At 42.4% G+C, this 17,044-nt stretch overlaps 1 protein-coding gene across 2 annotated transcripts in view; it reads right to left on the reverse strand.

The window, feature by feature from the left end:
• mast1a (microtubule associated serine/threonine kinase 1a) overlaps window positions 1-17,044 on the reverse strand; it is a 190,622-nt gene that overhangs the window by 133,900 nt on the left and 39,678 nt on the right. The window lies entirely within an intron of this gene.

Consider the following 17,044-nt stretch of genomic DNA (forward strand, 5'->3'; position numbering starts at 1 on the left):
GCCAGCTTGTCTGGCGCCACCGGGCAGCTAATGGAGGATTAGGTGTACAAATGTGTGTGTGTGCCCTCTGTGACCGTGTGAGTGCCAAAACCTTGCTTAAAGTCTTCCTAATTACACAAATTCTACATCACGGAGAAAGGCTCTCCGCTCTGCCATGCTGCGCTTTGAAATCTGTTAATCCTGAAAGCTCACATCCAAGAGAGAGAGAGGAATAAAAATAAAATGGAAAGTGCTTTTTGGTGTGATGTTACATGTAAATCATCAACCACAGGGTTGTGTGATCCAGCCCGACCCAAAGCGGCCTAAATAAAACCGCTTTGCACATGCACGCTGCCTGCTGCTGATACAGTCCATCTCTGAGATGCTTAAACACAGGACGTAGAGAGAGAACAAATCCGAATGCTTCAATCAGTCTGAAGCTCTTTAATGAAAGATGAAATGGCTTTAAAACGCAAGTTTATCCTTCAACGCTGGACATTTATTTTGCTCTATAACCACTTCACGTATTAAAGATCCATATCCATCTCCATCATGGCCAAATCAGAGAAAATCCATGATGAGACCTGACCTGCTGTCTTCAGGTCTTCGTTTCTACAATCATCAGCCGAGATAAGATAAGGTGCGGTCAGAGATCGGATCGATACAGGATGTGAAGAATAAAGGAAATACCAAGCAGTGGCAGCATCGATAAACTTCCTCACGCCACAGACCTACAGACTGCCAGGAAGGAACACAAGCAGATGAATGAATTAGCACTGGCCATGCTCCTGTGATGGGCACAGAGTGGGCCTGATTGTTTACGGCAAGAATAAAAAAATTTAGGGATGAAAAAGAGACTGAGGTCAATAAAGGAGGAGTGTGGCTGGGCTGTCACTCGTTAACTGAATGCAGAGGAGATGACTAAGCAGGTCTTTGTCTTAGCCAGACATTCAGCCAATGACTCATGGTGTGTCTGATATCTTTTGTACACTTTTCTGGTCAAGAGCTTCAGAATCTTGATGGTTGCAATCTCAGCGTTTTTGTCTATACACACACGCCTGTGTTCTGTTTCCAACACCGTGAACATGATCTTTCGAGGACTCACGGAACTTGGTCAGTCATGTTTTCCCAGGGATTCAGACTTTGTGATGTTCACTCAAATACTTCCATGTTGTTGTCTTTAAACCATTTTGTTACAACTTGAAGGGATGCTTATTAAGATCATTTTCCTGCTGGAAGAACTTTATGGCTGATGTCTTGAGGTATTTAAAGCCTTGAGGGAAGGCATGGCCTAAAGGTTAGAGAAGCAGCTTTGAGACCAAAAGGTTGCCGGTTCAATTCCCTGGACCAGCAGGAATGTCTGAAGTGCCCTTGAGCAAGGCACCTAAACTCCAGCTGTTCCCCAGGCTGTCGGCTGCTGTCTTGTTGTGGATAAGAGCATCTGCCAAGTGCCTGTGATGTAATATTTCCTTCAGGTGGCATGGTGGTGTAGTGGTTAGCACTGTCACCTCACAGCAAGAAGGTTCTGGGTTCATGGCCAACAGGGGGGCCTTTCTGCATGGAGTTGGCATGTTGTCTGTGTGGGTTTCCTCCAGGTGTTCTGGTTTCCCCCACAGTCCAAAGAAACCATAACACTAATTCTTCCCTAAAAACTTTGATGGCTGTGAGAGCGGACCTGCCATCAGGCAGAACACTGAAGGAGAATCTTCCTTCCTTGTGACATCATGTCCTCCATTTTCTGTAGCACAACAGTCACTTTTCCAAGAAAGCACCCCACAACATGATGCTGCCACCGCCATGCTTCACAGTTGGGATGGTGTCCTTACCCTGTTCCTCTAAACATCTGTATTTTTGTTTCATCTGACCAGAGAACACTCCTCCAAAAGGCTGGGGATCACCAGCAAACCTTTAGCTTTATTATCCTGGCCTTGGTCAAAGTCCTTCCACCTTGCGTGACAGAATTTCAGGCCATGGTGATGTACAAACTTGGTACCCAAATTTCTTCTTTTATTGGGGTTCTGTTGAACCTTTTGGACCAAAGGTTCCTTCATCCCTGTTCATTTGTGCCTCTTTCCTGAATGACGCAGCGTCTGTGTGGTCCGAAGATTTTCGGATTTGCATACAGCTGATTGTACGGATACTCATGGTACCTTCAGTTGTTCTGGAAATGGCTCATAAGGAGAAACTGGATATGTGGAAATCCATAAAATTTTTTGCTGAGGTCTTAGCTGAGCTGCTTGGATTTTTTTAATAGTATCAAGGGTAGGGTGGTGTAGTGGTTAGCACTGTCGCCTCACAGCAAGAAGGTCCTGGGTTCAAGCCCAGTGGCCGGCGAGGGCCTTTCTGTGTGGAGTTTGCATGTTCTCCCCATGTCCGCGTGGGTTTCCTCCGGGTGCTCTGGTTTCCCCCACAGTCCAAAGACATGCAGGTTAGGTTAACTGGTGACTCTAAATTGACCGTAGGTGTGAATGTGAGTGTGAATGGTTGTCTGTGTCTATGTGTCAGCCCTGTGATGACCTGGCGACTTGTCCAGGGTGTACCCCGCCTTTCGCCCGTAGTCAGCTGGGATAGGCTCCAGCTTGCCTGCGACCCTGTAGAACAGGATAAAGCGGCTAGAGATAATGGATGGATGGATGGCATCAAGGGTAAAAAGGCATTGGCTCTCAAGGTAGGTCTTTAAATACAGTCATAGGTGGGCACCCAAGTAACTCCTAACTATGAAAATTGGCCAATCAGAACGTTTTAAAAATCTATTATTTCTAGAATCTTCTAGATTGTTGAAAGTGACCATCAACTTGGCGTATGTATGTAAAGCTTTGACCCGATGGTATTCGGATACAGTGAATTAAAGCTGAATATATGAAAGATGAGAACAGCCATGCTTGCAATGATTTTTTCATGCCGTTTTCTCGTGATAACAAGAAAATTATTTCATTATCTCAAGATAACAAAGCTTGTTTCTTTTTAATGAAAAATATTAATTATTTATTCATTATCATTTACTCATTCATTACTGTTAATTAATTATTAATTTAATTATTTTGTATGTAATATTTATTCACTTTGTTTAATGTTGTTATTTATGTTTTATTTATTCATTTATTTATTTTTTCATTCGTTCATTATTAACAGACTGAATGAACGTAAAATCGTGTATGATGCCCTTAGATATCCAGGACTGTGTGCGTGCCACAATGGTGGACTCAGCGTGTCACTACACTACACCCAGAGGCGCGGGTAATCCCCTCAACGTCATTCATGACTGGGACTGGGGACTGCAATTATTCCCAGTTAACAAGGAAATCCCAGTAAGCATGGGTCATTAAGTCCCTGTCCTTTGTACGCACGGCCTGTCACTACTACTGATCATGAGTGGGGGGGAATGTACATAAATAACTCGTCTACATAAAACAAAATAAACATGAACAAAAATATAATTATTTATAATTAATTAATGAATGATCATTAATAAATAATTAACTCGTTATCATAAGAAAACAGCCATTCTCAGCTTCCGTTGAAATAACAAGATCAACTGTGAGCTACTGCTCACTTCCGTATCCCCCCCGCTCTCGCTTATATCAGAATGCAAGCAATCGAAGGAACGGGACACTTATTATAAATGTTGACTTCAATAAATAATGAACCCTGAAACAAGTAAGTAAAGAGCAGTGTCTCTCCCCAGGGATTTCAAACAGCATCCTGGTAAACTGTCATTTTGAAATAGCATTTTGCCTCTTGAAATAGCGTCAAAATTCACCCTGTGTTTCATAAATACATTCAGTCGGTAAACAGGAAGTCGATGTGCGACAGACCTGAAAACGGTATACATGGTATAGAACCCCAAGCTGAAGCTCGGTACCAAATATCAAGCAGTTGTGATTTGTAGTTGGTGAGAAAAACGATATGAAAAATGTGTAAATCCACGCTATACGTTTCGTAAATACATTCAGTTGGTAAACAGGAAGTCGATGTGCGACAGACCTGAAAACGGTATATACGGTATAGAACCCCAAGCTGAAGCTCGGTACCAAATATCAAGCAGTTGTGATTTGTAGTTGCTGAGAAAAATATGAAAATTTTGTAAATCCATGCTATGTGTTTCGTAAATACATTCAGTCGGTAAACAGGAAGTCGATGTGCGACAGACCTGAAAACGGTATACATGGTATAGAACGCCAAGCTGAAGCTCGGTACCAAATATCAAGCAGCTGTGATTTGTAGTTGGTGAGAAAAACGATATGAAAAATTTGTAAATCCACGCTATACGTTTCGTAAATACATTCAGTTGGTAAACAGGAAGTCGATGTGCGACAGACCTGAAAATGGTATATACGGTATAGAACCCCAAGCTGAAGCTCGGTACCAAATATCAAGCAGTTGTGATTTGTAGTTGCTGAGAAAAATGATATGAAAAGTTTGTAAATCCATGCTATATGTTTCGTAAATACATTCAGTCGGTAAACAGGAAGTCGATGTGCGACAGACCTGAAAACGGTATACATGGTATAGAACCCCAAGCTGAAGCTCGGTACCAAATATCAAGCAGTTGTGATTTGTAGTTGGTGAGAAAAACGATATGAAAAATGTGTAAATCCACGCTATACGTTTCGTAAATACATTCAGTTGGTAAACAGGAAGTCGATGTGCGACAGACCTGAAAATGGTATATACGGTATAGAACCCCAAGCTGAAGCTCGGTACCAAATATCAAGCAGTTGTGATTTGTAATTGCTGAGAAAAATGATATGAAAATTTTGTAAATCCATGCTATGTGTTTCGTAAATACATTCAGTCGGTAAACAGGAAGTCGATGTGCGACAGACCTGAAAACGGTATACATGGTATAGAACGCCAAGCTGAAGCTCGGTACCAAATATCAAGCAGCTGTGATTTGTAGTTGGTGAGAAAAACGATATGAAAAATTTGTAAATCCACGCTATACGTTTCGTAAATACATTCAGTTGGTAAACAGGAAGTCGATGTGTGACAGACCTGAAAACGGTATATACGGTATAGAACCCCAAGCTGAAGCTCGGTACCAAATATCAAGCAGTTGTGATTTGTAGTTGCTGAGAAAAATGATATGAAAAGTTTGTAAATCCATGCTATATGTTTCGTAAATACATTCAGTCGGTAAACAGGAAGTCGATGTGCGACAGACCTGAAAACGGTATACATGGTATAGAACGCCAAGCTGAAGCTCGGTACCAAATATCAAGCAGTTGTGATTTGTAGTTGCTGAGAAAAGTGTTATGAAAATTTTGTAAATCCATGCTATATGTTTCATGTACACTTGTCTCATCTCATCTCATTATCTCTAGCCGCTTTATCCTTCTACAGGGTCGCAGGCAAGCTGGAGCCTATCCCAGCTGACTATGGGCGAAAGGCGGGGTACACCCTGGACAAGTCGCCAGGTCATCACAGGGCTGACACATAGACACAGACAACCATTCACACTCACATTCACACCTACAGTCAATTTAGAGTCACCAGTTAACCTAACCTGCATGTCTTTGGACTGTGGGGGAAACCGGAGTACCCGGAGGAAACCCACGCGGACACGGGGAGAACATGCAAACTCCACACAGAAAGGCCCTCGCCGGCCCCGGGGCTCGAACCCAGGACCTTCTTGCTGTGAGGCGACAGCGCTAACCACTACACCACCGTGCCGCCCCATGTACACTTGTGTTCAAAATAATAGCAGTCCAACATGACTAACCAGATCAATCACTGGTTTTGGTGGAAATTATATTACTACATGGCAAATAATTTACCAGTAGGTGTAGTAGAGTCATAGAAAACCAACAGACCCAACATTCATGATATGCATGCTCCTGAGTCTGTGTAATTGAATAATTAAGTGAAAGGGACGTGTTCAAAATAATAGCAGTGTGGAGTTTAATTAGTGAGATCATTCATTCTGTGAAAAAACAGATGTCAGTCAGGTGGCACTGATTTAAGGATGAAGCCAGCACATGTTGTACATCCATTTCTCTCCGAAAACCTGAGAAACATGGGTCGTTCCAGACATTGTTCAGAAGAACAGCGTGCTTTGATTAAAACGTTGATTGGAGAGGTAAAACGTATACTGTAAAGAAGTGCAGAAAATGATGGGCTGCTCAGCTAAAATGATCTCCAGTGCTTTAAAATGGACAGCAAAGCCAGAGAGACGTGGGAAGAAAACAGAAGACTACCATTCGAATGGATCGAAGAATAGCCAGAATGGCAAAGACTCAGCCAATGATCAGCTCCAGGGTGATCAAAGACGGTCTGAAGTTACCTGTGAGTACTGTGACAATTAGAAGATGCCTGTGTGAAGCTAATCTATCGGCAAGAAGCTCCCGCAAAGTTCCACTGTTAAAAAAAAGACGTGCTGAAGAGGATACAGTTTGCCAAAGAACACATCGACTGGCCTAAAGAGAAATGGAAAAACATTTTGTGGACTGATGAAAGGAAAATTGTTCTTTTTGGGTCCAAGAGCCGCAGACAGTTTTTCAGACGACCCCCAAACACTGAATTCAAGCCACAGTACACTCTGAAGACAGTGAAGCATGGTGGTGCAAGCATCATGATATGGGGATGTTTCTCTTACTGTGATGTTGGGCCCATTTATCGCATACCAGGGATCATGGATCAGTTTGCATATATCAAAATACTTGAGGAGGTCATGTTGCCTTATGCTGAAGAGGAAATGCCCTTGAAATGGGTGTTTCAACAAGACAACGACCCCAAACACACCAGTAAGCGAGCAGCATCAGGGTTCAAGACCAACAAAATGAAAGTTATGGAGTGGCCAGCCCAATCCCCGGACCTTAATCCGATAGAAAACTTGTGGGGTGACATCAAAAATGCTGTTTCTGAGGCAAAACCAAGAAATGCAGAGGAATTGTGGAATGTTGTCAAATCATCCTGGGCTGGAATTAGTCTGGCTAACGCAACTTCAAAGCTCTACGAGCTATTGGTCTGGCCAAGATATTCAGCCCAACCGTTTCCCAGAGCCCGTGGTTGACCCACCTCCCTGAAATGCCTCAGTTTGCTACTGGTCGAAGCCAGAAAAGGCTGTGACGAAGCTTAAACCAATCACATCACTCTTTCCTCTGACATATGTGACGCGACGATAGGATTCTCGCTGAGCCCCATTGATTTGGCTACTAGCGGGGCTAACTGGTAGATTAAACTCTTACCGAAGCCGGTCGGGAGCAAGGCGAAAACGTCCTTCCTTTCAATAAATACCTCCAGGGCTGCTGTTTGCTCCGTTTTCAATGAGAACTTCCCGTTGAATGCTTTCAATACAGCATGATTCTGTACACAATCTATGGCTTCCGGTCGCAGTTCTACTACGTCACTGCCTTGAACACGCCTCTACCCAGGGCCGTTGGAGATGCTCAAAGTTGACTGGCTCCCGATTTTTCCGGAGCTTGGAAGAGCTGTAGATAGCTTGCCTGGCCAGACTAAGCTCGCAACAGGCCCTCGTGTTGCGTCACACTTAGGATGGGCGGGCCAGGCTAGGTTGGAATACCTGTTCACAGGTGCCAGAAGTTCTCAGAAACCGTGGTTATACAACTAAATATTAGTTTAGTGATTCACAGGAATACTAAATCCTTAAGATTTTTTCAGTTTATACAGTAAATATTTGGAGTTTGTAATGAAAAATGCAGACACTGCTATTTTTTTGAACAGCCCAATGTTCATTTTTCTTCATTTTCTGTAAAGTAATTAAAATATTGATACATTTTTCTTCATGTTTTGATGTAGAATATAATGTGCATTGTTCCCAATGCATGGAAATAAAAACTATTATAAGGATTTTGAGCTTTACTCATGTTTTTAAACACACTGCTATTATTTTGAACACAACTGTACATTCAGTTGGTAAACAGGAAGTCGATGTGCAACAGACCTGAAAACGTTACACATGGTATAGAACCCCATGCTGAAGTTTGGTACCAAGTGGCTATGATTTGTTGTTGCTGAGAAAAAGGGTGTTTCGGACAGACGGCGATACGGACAAATCTATATAAAGTAATTGGACTAACCAGACTGCATAGCTACGTTTGCAACGTTATCGCTAGCTCTAAAAGCACAGACAGCTTCGTTGCAAGCTTTCTCTTGGAATAAAACGTTTTTATACCTCAAGATGCTTCCGCAGGTTGGACGGTGACTTTTTGTAGGCTGCGATGTGGTTCGTTTTCGGCAAATATTTAAAACGAAACGAATCTTTAATCCTTTCAGAAAACTGAAACATGGGTTCATGGGCCATGAGTGCGTGCGTTCCCCAGAAGAACCGCCTTCTTCCATTCTGCCATCGACTGACCGTGTTAAATAATGCTGCTGAGGAATCACTGGACTTGATTTTATCCAGTCTATGGACGTGACATGACCCTAGTGATTACTGATCGGCTGTCTCAGTGTCACCTGGGAAAGAACCAATCACGTTTTAGAAAAGAAAAAACATCCACTTTCAAAGCCGCTTCATAGTAACGAGTAACGAGGAGCTTGACAGAAATGTCGTGGAGTGAAAAGTACGATATTTGTCTTTCAAATGTAGTGAAGTTAAAGTTTCCAACAAAAATAATACTCAAGTTAAGTACAGATACTCAAAAAAAGTGTACTTAAGTACAGCACTCGAGTAAATGTACTTAATTACTGTCCACTTCTGATACGTTACGGTTGCACATGTATCAGAAATTCTAGGGAAAAAAAAAAAGCTCTCGTACTAATTCGATTTGCTGACAGGTCATGTTTATAGAACAGGTTTATATTACACCAGCCATATGTTAATTAGTAGATGACCTGCTTAAACTGGCCACACCCACTAGCTCAAATGGTTGCTAATTAGCACTTCTCTTCTTAAATATTGCCGTTAACCTTGTTACCCCGTAACAAAACCCCTACACACACATCGTTTCAGCAGACGGACCCTCTCTCCTCAGCCCTACTTAGGAGAGATCCCTACTGGCCATACTGTAACCTCCTCCATCTCCGTGCTCTTCTCACTGTGCCCTAAGCCCACCAGTGTCAATTCCTCCCTGCCTCATTAGGCTGTCAGACTCCCATTACTCCCCTAATGGGCCATAAAGAGCATGTGAGGACGGTCCCAGGACAGATCCCTGCGTTACGCCACACACTGAACGGCTATCGATTGGCACTAAGGAACGAGGATAAGAGCATCTATAGAGCAGATATTATAGATGTGCATGAGCATGTGGATTAATGCATACAGTATACAAGTATACGAGCGTAGGCATTTGTCCTATAATAATCCACAGTTGCTATGTGTGGGAGAGCTTGATCCTGAGATCAGAGTAACGACACCAAGCACTACAGCACCTTCCTACGATCCCTACAATCCTTCTGTACATTGTATGGAAAAAAAAAAATAAACCTCCTCCACTTTTCCTACTTTTAATTCTCCACAAATATTAGCTGCATACAAATTTCTTCCCACTGAAAACATGGTCTCGAGATAAACGGCCTTTCTGAGCAACGTTAGCAAGGCTGCCATGACCAAATGTTCATGCTAGCATGCTAACACTGTCTTCTGTTTCGGCTAACATTTTTTTTTTTTATTCGCAGATTACCTCGTGCCCATTTTAAGTGTATTTACAGTAGACATGCCACTCCATCAGGTGCAGTAATCTGAAAACTGTATAAACGTGCTAGCGGGAAAACACTCGTTATTGTAGTCGCGGTGATCAGACAAGCAAATTTGATGAAATACTGTAGAATAACTGCAAGCCATCATGACTTCTCAGTAATGAAGATTTGATCAGGTCTGACAGTCAGGATTGTAGTCAAGACTCAACCATGGCAACACTAACAGGACAAAAACTAAATCAATACAAATAAGGTTTTCTGAAGCCATTTCAGAGGCAGTGCATAGCTGTAAGCTGGAAAGGCCTGATTAGTCTGGTTCGTTGAACAAATCAAATCAAAGGAAAAAAAAAAACGCACAGCATACTGTACACACCAGTCAGCTAGAACATTAAAGCCGCTGACAGGTGAAGAAGTGAATAACGTTAACATTGATCATCTCATTACATACAGTGGCACCTGTGAAGGGGTCGGATATATTGGGCAGCAAGAAAGAGAACAGACTGCGATGACCTGGCGACTTGTCCAGGGTGTACCCCGCCTCTCACCCGTAGTCAGCTGGGATAGGCTCCAGCTTGCCTGCGACCCTGTAGAACAGGATAAGCGGCTAGAGATGATGGATGGATGGAGGGAAAGAGAACGGTCAGTTCTTGAAGTTGATGTGCTGGAAGCAGGAAAAATGGGCAAGCGTAAGGATCTGAGCGACTTTGACAAATTGTGATGGAGAACAATTCTCCAAATCTATGATGACACCTTTACCCGTTTTGGATTACAAGCTGTTAGATTTAAATCCATGATTTAAGTTAGTTTTATAGCTACACGTGATTTAGGATTGTTAGATTTAACCAGTCTCTTCAGTGTTGAATTTGAAATTGAAATAATTGAATGTTAGATTTAATGTTAGATTTAAAGTGCTGATGACACGTTTTTGACATCTTTGGCGATGTTTTATAACATAAAAAGTAATTCCCGATGATCCATATATTAATTCACGAAGGCGCCTATTTTACAAGTTATGATAAAAAAACGCGGCTATTTGGGCAAATTTGACGGGGCTGCAGCACCCAGGAGACGAATGAGGAGGAGGAGCTATATGACGTCAGCGAAAGAACCTTCCTCCTAACTTATCAGTTTGTTGTTGATGCGACAGGTGTTCAGTTTATCATTATTAGTATTTTTATTAGACATTATATAGTTATTATGCCTTCGCGTTGTGTTGCCGGCTTTTGCTCCAAAACCCACAAGGATGGGGTAAGTTTATTCAAGTTTCCCAGAGATCCCGAGCTGCATGCGAAGTGGGTGAAGCAAGTCAGGCGCACTCGTGACAAGTGGGAGCCCTCACCAACATCCGTCCTGTGCTCTGAACACTTCGATTTGGATTGTTCTGACACCCTTCCCAGCTTAAAAGAATCTCTTGGGTGTTCAGTTCAGCACAAACGTGTGTTACTACCATCAGCAGTGCCTACACAGTGTTGCCAGATTGGGAGGTTTCCCGCCCACTTGGGCGGTTTCAAGTGCATTTTGGTGGGTTTTGAACATATTTTGGGCTGGAAAACATCAGCAGTATCTGGCAACAGTTTTCCAGCCCAAAATATGTTCAAAACCCACCAAAATGCACTTGAAACCGCCCAACTGGGCGGGAAACCTCCCAATCTGGCAACACTGCCAGTATTCCGGAGGGGGTCTACTAGTAGCTATGCCGGATCCAAAGACAGTCCTCCTGTCAGAACGTGTGTTGTGAAACGACATAAGATAAAGGTACGTAGAGCTATAGATTCTACATGATAATCATAAATGTAATCATAAAGTCGGCGTGATATCAGTCATGTATTTGCTTGTGAAAGCTTGCAGCTTTCATGTAACTGCCGCCTAGCAACGAGAGGCAAAGGGTAAAGAGGGTAGGCTATCATAGATTCTATTCGGAAGAGATCAACACAATTCTAGACTCCCAGAAGAGGAAGAGCTAGCACTAGAGAGTTCACCAGCGTTTTCATGCACCATTTCCATTGAGTAGAACCAGAGTAGAACAGCCAGTGAACCGCAGCGCATGGCCGCGAGCCACGGACCCAGTTTTCTTGCGCTGTGCAATTAAAAGTTGGATATTCGTGTAACAACAGCTTCTTTTCACGCAATTATAACAGAAATCTAACATGTTTGCCGTGTTGTATAGTTTATTTAAGAAATTGCATAGAGTCATGTTCGTGTCATCAGCCCTTTAAAGCTGCATTAAGTGATTTAAGTTAGTTTTATAGTTTTAGAATGCAGAATGTAATTTAGGATTGTTAAGACTTTGATTTTAATATTTAGCTTCTTAGATCCTTTGTTGACTGTTCCTGTGTGGCTTCCTGTGAAAGTTACTGTGTGACCTTCTTCCAGTGGAGAAGACACTTCTTTGCTAGACTAAACATAGTAGAATTGTCGTAAAAACATCTCGCGCTTTGTCGTACATAAATGCTGAGTTGCTAAGAACATCCGTTGATATGAAATATATATACAGGATATTTTGCTTATGATTGATCCAAGGTTTCACTCATATTGATGGAATTAAGATGTGATTTGCTGACCTAGCACAAGACATTCACATACGCACGCACGCATGCACGCACACACACACACCTGCACACACACACACCATACACACATACATCCGTGCACACATACAGACACAACACACACAAATACAGCTGCCTTTAGAAAGATAAACAGACATTTGTTATGATTATAATTTGTTATAAAAGGTTTTTTTTGAATGCTGTATCTTTGGTGAAAAGACTGTGAATAAATGACGGTGAAACCAATCTCTGTTTTTTTCTGGTCTGTTTTTCGCGGTGTTTTTTCGCCCCAGAATTCTGCAGGTGGCACGAAGGCGTTGATCTCGAGAGGTTGACCGTTCCGGCTCTGGGAACCTTTACACAAACGTTATGTAAAAACAGAAGCAATGGCTTTCAATGTCAGCGAAGATGTTAAAAGGACAGGAGAGCCTTGTCTCTCTTGGTGGTCGGAGTTTTATCGCCCCACTCCTGTGAAGGACGGCCCCATGAGGACAGTTGAGGGTTATACCTGTTAAAACTGTTAATATTATAGTCAGGCTGTCTGTTGTTGCCCAAATGAGGATGGGTTCCCTTTTGAGTCTGGTTCCTCTCGAGCTTTCTTCCTCATGTCGTCTGAGGGAGTTTTTCCTTGCCACCGTCGCCACAGGCTTGCTCATTGGGGATAGATTAGGGATATAATTAGCTCATGTTTTAAGTCGTTCAAATTCTGTAAAGCTGCTTTGCGACAATGTTTATTGTTAAAAGCGCTATACAAATAAACTTGATTTGATTTGATTTGAAGATCAAGAACTTTAAATATCTTGGACACAACATCGGTAACTCAAATGCAGAAGCCTCTCACTTCCTCAGCACAAGGACTGGTGGAACGAACTAAAGCATGTTCTAACAGGGAGTCACGTGAGGAGGACCTGGGAAATGGCCGCGCCTTAGATACGCTCCCGTCCTCCGCCTACAATCAATAACAATTAAACTATATAAACTCTCCATGAAATTTGAATTAATGCCGTAAGTAGTCGGTGCTCCTACACAGCTCAAAGTTACACAGGTTTGAACCGCACAATGAACCAGGGAAAACGAAATGTGCAAACTCGCTTGAAGACTTCAGCTACCATGGAAGCTAACCCTGCTAGCCCTACTAGCAGCGAAGCTAGCCAAAGAAACAACATGGGGGATATCCTCGCGGAAATTGCAAAGATGAGCACGACTCTGAATCAAGTGGCGAGTGACGTGTCTGACTTAATCGTCGACACAACGGAGCTCACAAACACAGTAAGTGCTTTGCAAACTCGGCTCGAAGATGCGGAAAGTCGCATTGCTGATGCGGAGGATAGCAACAGTAGCATGATTAATGAAAAAGTGCTAAGACAGAGAGTGGAGCAACTATGGAACCGTGTTGATGATCAGGGAAATCGAGGGAGACATACGGTAAAAACATTAAGCTGATTGGACTGAAAGAAGGAAAAGAAACGTGGAATGCTACGAATGACTACATAAGATACTGAACGAAGGATTGGGGCTACAGGGGGACGAGTATGAGATCAAGAGGAGCCACAGAAGCGGAGAACCACGGCCAGGTGACAATCATCCACCGCGGGTGATATTGGTGAAGTTTCTACGCTGCACGGCTCGGCAGAAAGTTTTGACAGCTGCGGAAAAAAGAGAGAGGGATACGGTGGGAGGACTGCACTCTGTCTGTCTACGAAGATATGACCAAGGAGCGTTCCAACCTACGAAGACGGTTCTCCCCAATAATGAAAGCTCTGTGGGATCATCAGGTGAAACACACGTTGGCACACCATGCAATCCTGAGGTTTACACGGAAGGGGAAGAGATTGATCTTTACCGATCCAAAGAAGTCTGAGGTCTTTGTTCGGGAAAACATGCAAAGCATGGAGAACGACTGACTGTGTGACATGAATAGGAGGGAGAGTGGAACTCTATTTTGTAGGGCTGTAACGATATGCGTATCGAAATCGCGATACGCAGAGCCACGATCCGTATCGCGATACAAGAAGGCAGAATCGCGGTACACCCTTTCAAACTTCTCCTCAGCCCAAAAACAGAGGCGCTTCCAAACTTCAATTTATGAATACTTTACTTTTTATTTAAATTACATTTTAAACTTACTTAAATTACTTTAATTTTTTTATATCTATTAGCAAGTCGTTTTTTCGCCAACCTGCGACAATCTTCTGCGAGTCACGCAACGTCCACACTCGCCACTGGCAGAGCATTCATTTCTTTTAAGCGGTCGCCATTCTGGTTGCGACGCGGGGAGCGAATCTGTAAACAAGCAGCTCATTGGCTGGCTAGGTGTGCCACAAGCCAATCACAATCACTTGACCGGAAAGGCATGCAGTGTTGCCAGATGGGGGGGTTTAGGTGCTTTTTAGCTGGTTTTGAACATATTTTGGGGTGGAAAACGTTAGCAATATCTGGCAACACTGAAGGCATGTCTGCTTGGGCGGAAGCCTTCTGCGGCAGTTACATTTTGACACGCGAGCAATGTTTCACCATAAAAATTCCGTAATTTCCATCTGTTTTCCGCAATCACAGAAAATCATTGGCCCTATGAGAGTGAGACAGTGAGAGAGCCACCCCCCCCCAAAAAAAAAAATCTTAACGGATTTACACGATTTGGAAAAATGACTTTTTCAGAACCGAAAAAAACAGAGCTTCCGGCTCAACAGTATTATTTTGAGAAATAAAACAGTCTTTGGATATACATTTGTTCATTTTTGCATACATATTACTCATTCTCTGCAGTGGTCTGAATTATTTGTTATTAAATAGTTAATGTAAGTAAGTAAATGTTAAGTCAAATTTAATACTTTAAAAAAACATTTTAAAAAAAATCGTGGGCGTATCGAATCGTGGGTCAAAAATCGCGATACGAATCGAATCGTGAGCTGGGTGTATCGTTACAGCCCTACTATTCTGATGGCACGGCGGAGACGGAGACTCTGGGGCGCTGCGGTATCCAGATGATTGGTGAGAGGAGCAGAAGGTACCGTCTATAGGACCTACACGGACCGGAATCACAATAAGCCCAAGGCTTACTACACAGTCATGTTCATTTTAAAGGCAGTGTTTTTTGAGTTATTATTTGGTATTGTACATACCCCTGTTCTGGGATACTGGTTCTGGAGGTGTTTTTATTTTTATGATGGCAGGTGTAAGGCATTAATGTGCGTGGAAGTAATGAGGGATAGCATCATGGATGAAGGTAAAAGGAGGCAAAGGTATATACTCTTTGGAAGTCATGAGTAGTGGACATATCAATATAATGACATGGAATATTAATGGCTGTAGCACACCAATTAAACGCAAAAAAATAATACTCACTTATCTTAAATCGAAAGGCGTGATTGGGTCGGTTATGTCTTTCATAACTCAGTATCAAGCAAGAGCTGTGGGGTTGTTATCCTCATCAACAAAAAGCTGAATTTTGCTATACTGAATCAATTTAAATGGACGGATCTTAGTTGTGGAAGCACTTATTAATGGAGTTAAAGTAGTACTTTGCAACCTATATGCACCAAATGCATCCTTTTTTCATGAGGTCAATAAAATATTGGGAGATACAGATGGTCAGATTATCTTGGGGGAAGATTTCAATCAAACATTCGATGATCATTTGGCTCGCAGTAAAACCAGAACAGGCATATTCCCCAGAGACGGAGCAGCTATAGATACTTTACGGGAGGAACTGGGTTTGATAGATATTTGGAGACTCGTAAATCTGAAAGAACGGGAATACACATTTTATTCTCACGCTCATAGATCCTATTCACAAATAGATTTCTTTTTGGTTGCTGGCTCGTTTGTTGACCTGGTAGTAGACTGCAATATAGGAGTTATAGCAATAACAGACCATGCACTGGTCGAATTACATATGAATTTATGTTCTACTAAAGGTAATGTTGGGAGGTGGAGACTAAATACAAGTTTATTGCAGGATGAACAGTTTGCGACAAAACTTGGTGAGGATATACATGTTATTTACCAGCTTAAGGTCGGTCCGTATGGTGAAATACCGTGACCGAGGTCTTGAAAGTACTGAGCGAGGCCCTCTGGGCCGAGGTCAGTATTCAAGGCTGAGGTCACGGTATTTCACCATACGGACCGACCTTGAGCTGGTAAATAATATATTTATTTTTTTCTTTACCAAATTCTAACAGAAAACGAATGCGCCTGAAAGAGAAAACCGAGCTGAGCCGGCATTTTCAATCCTCATTCACGGCTGTAATGCAAATTGCTTCCTCCTCGGTATACAAGTGCACTTCCATGGCAGGAAAAAAACTACATTTTGCCGCCTATGTAGTCCCCTATTTATACAAATAGGAGTCATTCAGGATTCAGCCATGTTTTTGCTCAGCGTTAGCAAATTAGAGGTTTTTAGCTTTCTCCTGAAATGTTTCATTTTATTTTGTCTTCCTCGGGGTAGTAAAACTCGCTTTCGCTGTGAACACTGTCGTTATCGCTATCCATGCTGCAAAACTAATGCTATTCTCCTGAGAAATGTGAAAATAAATGTTGACAAAAATTGCTACTATGTTTGTTGTTGTGAACGAGCGAGTCGCCAGAGGTCCGTAACCGGGGTCTGTACCGTAGGATACGGACCCACTCGCCAGCCAATCAGAGCGCAGGATTTGGACCGTGAAAAAAATAAATCAGGGTATTTTTAGATATTAATAGAGGAACAACAGAAAGATTAGCTACTGTTTGGGATGCACTCAAGGCATTCATCAGGGGGAAATGTATAGCTTATGGTTCATGGAAGAAAAAAGACAATAAGGAAAAAGTACAACTATTGGAAAAAGAAATGGGTAAATTGGAGAAGCATCTAGCTGAACAATACAATGAAGACGGTTTCAGGAAAATATGTAAACTAAAATTTGAGTTGCATGAAATAT

This window comes from Neoarius graeffei, chromosome 18 (genome assembly GCF_027579695.1).
Source record: "Neoarius graeffei isolate fNeoGra1 chromosome 18, fNeoGra1.pri, whole genome shotgun sequence".
Taxonomy (NCBI): domain Eukaryota; kingdom Metazoa; phylum Chordata; class Actinopteri; order Siluriformes; family Ariidae; genus Neoarius; species Neoarius graeffei.